The 5,704-nt window shown below is 49.7% G+C and overlaps 1 non-coding gene across 1 annotated transcript; it reads left to right on the top strand.

Moving 5' to 3' along the window:
- The first annotated feature begins 3,460 nt into the window (after nt 1-3,460).
- TRNAS-ACU (transfer RNA serine (anticodon ACU)) lies at nt 3,461-3,534 on the top strand. The gene has a single exon. It is a non-coding gene; the product is annotated as a tRNA-Ser (tRNA).
- Nucleotides 3,535-5,704: the final 2,170 nt, after the last annotated feature.

Raw genomic sequence — 5,704 nt, forward strand, 5'->3', positions numbered from 1 at the left:
CACCCCCCCACCCCGATAAGGAGACTCAGAGGGGCTTCCGGGGCGGGCTGCTGAGGCGTCCCGCAGAGCGGGCGCTGCGCGCTGGGACAGCAGAGGTCAGGATAGGACACTTAGAGTCTTCGCCCTGGGAGAGACCAGAGGCAGATCCTAAAGAGAAAAAATCACATGGATAACCATTTAAGCTAAGTCCAGAGCAACAATGCTGGACATGAAACAAGTCTGGCAAAACGCTGATCATTGCTGAAGCGACGGGGTGGGTACACAGTGATTATTACGTCTTCTCTCCCTCTGTCTCTTTTTTTTAATTAAAGTATATCTACTTTACAATGTGTTAGTTTCAGGTGTATAGCAAAATGATTCAGTTACACACACATGTATATATTCTTTTTCATCTTCTTTTCCCTTATAGGTTATTATACATTCTCCTCTTTATATTTGTGTATTTTTTAAAATGCCCAGAACAAGATGATTTTTTTAAAGAAAATCATTTCATTGAAGCTGGAGCCAGGGCTCTGGGCCACTTCCTCAGGGAAGCCGTCCCTGCCGTCACTGGGTGGGTCAGGGTCTCCGTCGGAGGCTCTCACGTCACACTGTCCTCATACTTTTGGGCAAAGACCTGAAGGAAAATCAGTGAGGAAATCTAAGCCCAGAGTTCTGAGTGTTCTGGAATGTTCTGAGGGGTGAGCAGGACACTGCAGGGGTGCACCAGGTGGGTGTGGTGTCTGGCTGGGAAGCCAGAGGTGATGCTCTGACAGCAGAGCGGCGGAGGCCTGGGGAGCGCTGAGCCCGCAGGTGTCTGGGTGTCCGCCTGGAGGAGGGGGCAGCCACCAGTAAGGCAGGCCGGCCCATCCCTCTCAGGGCTCCAAACACTGTGTGGACAGAGGCCGGAAGAAGAGGCCGGGGTTACTGACAGTGCAGGAAAAGATAAATCAAGGGAAAAACAACCCCCCAAGCCATGAGCAGACAATGCTGGCAGGAGCCTCCCTCCAGCCTTCCCTGCGCTCCGGAGGCGGCTCTGTAACCCCGCCTTCAAACGCTTACAACAGCAACAGAACCATTTTTCCAAACGCTTGTCCTTCTCAGTCCAACGCACAAGAAAACCAAGATTTGCTTTGGAAAAGGGGGCTGATGAACTGAACAAGAGGCTATTTCCAGACACAGCCCACAGGCATCTTCCACTGAGGCAGGCATGAAATCACCAAGGACAAACTCAACAATCTGTGGATGCAAACAGGGAATTGCAAATGCATCCACTGAATTACTAGACAACGCTAACGAGACAGGAGGACGGGGCAGGGCACCGCCATTCACGGAACGACAGCAGTGAACACCGAAACGGAGGAAGAGTCGACTCCCAGGAGACCCGGAGGCCCGGGACAGCAGGAGATTTGACTTCCAGGAAACCCTGAGCTTCATTATCGGCTCGCTGTGATACGTCAGTACGGTAAATGGCACTCCCACAGGCTCCATGACAGCTCCGAGGCTGACCATAGAAAGTCCAAAAATGGGCAGTGGCCCAGTTCCTGGGAATCCCAGCCCCTTCCCCAGAGTAGTTGGAATAATTCTCCCGTTTGTCAGCATGTGAAGCCACTGAGCCCATGAAAACTAGCAACGCCACACCTCGTGGCCGCTCGCCCTTCTGAGCGAGACGCCCTCACTCCGCCTAAGGAGTGTGTATCTCTCTGAATAAACCCACCTTTACTCAACTGTGGTTCATTCTTGAGTCCTTTCCTGCACGAAGCCAAAGACCCACACTTGGCGGGGTGCGTCCCAGGACTGAACCGAGACCTGGGACACGGCTCTCCTCTGGCTGCACATTTTTTCCTGTATCACTAAGGCTATATGACACCGTTTAAAATCCTAAATTTTTCATCCCCACCTATTCAGATCTTTCAGAACTCCTTGAGAGAGTGAAATAGATGAAATTTTATTTTTAAAAAATACATCTTGAAGTTTGAAAAATAAAAGCACACAATTTTCTTGCCATAAAGAAAGGCTGCTTTCTAAGACACTGAAATTCAAAGTTTGGAATCTAAGTTTCAAAGAATGGAGAATCAGATAAAATATGTGTGAAAGGAAACTGCTTTAAACATGCAAATGAATTTCGATATGAATCTGTTAGCATCACTCCCTTATTGTCAAAATAGCTTTCACAAGGAAGCAGCTTTCCAGCGAGGTTTGATGTATCGGTGGGTTAAGTGGGCAGAATGGCAGAAGGTGAAGTCAGTGATTTAACTCTGCCACAGCCTGGTGAGTAAATTAACTCTCCGTGACACACGTAATTTACGACTGGAAGTTACTCAGGGCAGTTCTTCACGTCAAGCGTTGTAACAAACGCAGCTTCCATGACATCCCCACGTGGTCTCAGTTTACTAACCAGCTCTCCCCAAAAGGCACGTATTCGTGCAAACCTGGAAATCCTACAGGAAAATCCCTTGCCCCTTTTGTTAAACAGACTCAGAATTTTTTTTTAAAAGATAGAGACCAAGTCCATATTTAGTTAAATGTTGTGGTTTATATTCGCACATAGCACCTCCCCTACTTCCTAAACCAGGCGAATTTGCCCACCAGCCTTCACAAGCTCGAAAGCATTTGTGTCAGTTATGGGGCGTTTCTCATCCAGCTCGGTCGGAAATTGTGGCCTGGGTTTGTACACACTTAGAAGAGGCTCAGTTACAGCACTTGGGGTTGAGGAGAGTCTCGTCCCCTCTGTGAACCCCACGCTCGTGCCCGAGCCGTCGGGACCGTCTGGGGCGACGCCCCCACAGAGCCCGGGCAGCCCGTGGCCCGACAGACGCTCGCTTCTCTGCTGCCTCGACTCCCTTCTTTCCCGTCAGTCATTCTCATGTTTTTGCTCCATTTTCTCTTCCTCACCTCCCCAGCACGGCTCCCCTCCCTCCTCCCACCGTGTCTCTGCCCCCACATCACACATGGCGGAACGGGAACGCAGTGGCTGGCTTCCCCTGTGGCCCTCCCGTGCCTCAGAGGGCTAGTCATGGTCTGTAAAGTCACCGTGGACATGCCACCAGTGAGCGCTGAACCACTGCCTGTAGGGCAGACACAGACTGGGTTCCTGCGAGCCTCTGGCCAACCAGTCAGTACATGGCCTTGTTTTATGTGTGTTTCCGCTTAAAGACATCTTCTTTAACATACTCTTGATCCAGTAGCATTGAACTCACTGCCAACAGCTCTGTAACTCAGGCTGGAACAGAGCTTACCCAACACTCATATTTTCTCTATGAGGCACATCACAGCCTTCTTGCGCTTAGGACAATAGACAGCATAGGGGCCTCTTTAAACAGCAAAATCACCAAGAAAAAGCACAAAATGTGAGCAGTGTGGCACCAAATAGACTGTGAAAGGGGCCCATGGTTCCACTGCGAGGGGGAGACAAGAAGGCAGAGACAAGAGGCTGGGAACTGGGTGTCTGGGTGACTCAAAATTTTCAAGGCTTGGTTGGGGAGGGTACAGCTCAAATGGTAGAGCACATGCTTACTATGCATGAGGTCCTGGGTTCAATCCCCAGTACCTCCTCTAAAGATAAACAAATAAACCTAATTACCCCCTACCCCAAAAAAAATCTTAAAAAAAAAAAACCAGAACTTAAAAAAAGGAAAGATATTTTTTAAAAAAATTTTTCGAGGCTCTGTGCATGTCTACAAATGACTGCAAAATCACCGAATGTTAATTTAGGGGTTGCAAATAAATGTTAATAAGTAGACAAATTCACAAACACGGAATCCACAAATAATAAGGAGCAGCTGTATATTGTTTCTCTGCTTTGGCCTCAGTGTTTTTATTGCAAAATATACCGGGGGAGGGGGTAGCAGGGGAGGTGTGAGATGGTTTTCAAACAGAGCTCTGGGGACCCTAAGGGATTAGGGGAGGGGCCGCAAGCAGGGGCGGGGAGAGCAGCACCGCCCCCTCCTTCCCCCTTTTCCACGGCAGCCCCTCCTTCCCTTACTCCAACCATGGGTTCCCTTTGAACATAGATTTCCCAGCCCAGAGGTGGGCATCTGACCTGCCGGGGCTCATCTGAGGACCCCCGCCTCCCCTCCTGCCTCAGTAATCAGCCTGAGGGGGCAAAAAGGGCTGCGAACAGGGGCAGGGCCCTCCAGGGCACAGAGGTGGTCCCCAGGAAGGAATGCCACCCCTGCTTTGGACAATACGGCAAGGACACTGCGAGCCTAGCATGACTGTCAGCCACCTCCTGGGAATAATGCCAACACTGAGGAAAACAGAGCCAAGACCTGGAAGAGGGAGAGAGAAACCCAGCCCAGCCCAGCATGGTCCAGCCTCTGCCGTATCTGTGCCTGAGGTCACTTAGCCCCTCGCCTCCCCAGGAAGTGCGTTTAAAAGAATGTTCCTGGTGGGGAGGGTATGGCTCATGGTAGGGCACATGTTTGGCATCGAAACGTCCTGGGTTCAATCCCCAGGGCCCCCATTAAATAAATAAACCTAATTACAGCCCCCCAAAATAAAATAATAAACAAGACAGAAGCCTTTAAAAATATGTGTTCCTTTCCTTAAGTCAGTTTGAGTTAGATTTCTGCCACTTGGATTAAAAACACCACCACCACCCTAATTTGCACCCACGGGCCGGGCAAATTGGGATTCACTGGACTGGACGGTCTTAATTCACTAGATTAGATTCTCTCTCTTCCTGTGTTTGTATTTTCCCTCTTTTTTCCCTTGGTGCCCCTTCTGCCACTTACCTGTTCATAACAGAAGGCTGCAGAACGCAGTGCGTCATTTGCCATGGTCATGTTTTTTCAACGAAGTTGCGTTTCTGCTTTTCTTACTTTAAAAAGCAAGAAGATAAACAATGAGTTCTTTCCCTCTGTCATTAACACATATGACGTGGATTTCTCCTTTAAGTGAGGATTGATTTTTCCCCCACAGGTGGTTGTCCTTTAAGTTTTAAGCAGGCATGAGGCATAATCTACCCAAGTGGTTAAAACAGAAAATCAAGTGCAGCATCATGGATGGTCCTAGAGACGGAAACACTGAGCGAAGTGAGTGAGACAGAGGAGGACAAATACCACACGACATCACCTAGACGTGGAGTCTAAAATATGACACAGATGAACTTACTTACAGAAGAGAAGCAGATTCACAGACATAGAAAACAAACGCACGGTTACCAAAGTGGCAAGAGGAAGCGGAGGGATAAATTAGGCGCTTGGGCTTAGCAGATACACACCACTATATATAAAACAGATAAACGAGGTCCTACTGTCGAGCACAGGGACCTCTGCTCCGTATCCTGTAATAAACCATGATGGAGACGAACATGAAAAAGAATATGTACACACGTGTATGGCTGAGTCACTCTGCTGTGCACCAGAAACCAGCACAACATTGTGAATCAACTCTACCTCAGTAAAAGTAAATAAAGAAAAAAAATCAGTATCATGCCTGCAAGGGCCGTCCAGTGGGCTTGGGGACCGCAGCAGGGGTCCCGCACCGGCTCCCGCGAACGGACGGCTGTTCACCCTGGTTCGCTCCGACTCGCATTTCTTGCCTCTCTCTCTCCAGGTCTCCGCTGTGACATCCTCCGGGCTTGTCTCTCTGATACAGAAGCCCCCGGATCCGGCGCCTCGGAACTGGGCCGCTCCTGTTCCCAGCGCTCCCCCAGGGCTGTCAGGAGACCGGTCGTCTCTCAGAGCAGAGCACCGCCTCTCCCACGCAGCTCCGACGTTTT

This window comes from Camelus dromedarius, chromosome 4, assembly GCF_036321535.1.
Source record: "Camelus dromedarius isolate mCamDro1 chromosome 4, mCamDro1.pat, whole genome shotgun sequence".
In the NCBI taxonomy this organism is placed as follows: Eukaryota; Metazoa; Chordata; class Mammalia; order Artiodactyla; family Camelidae; genus Camelus; species Camelus dromedarius.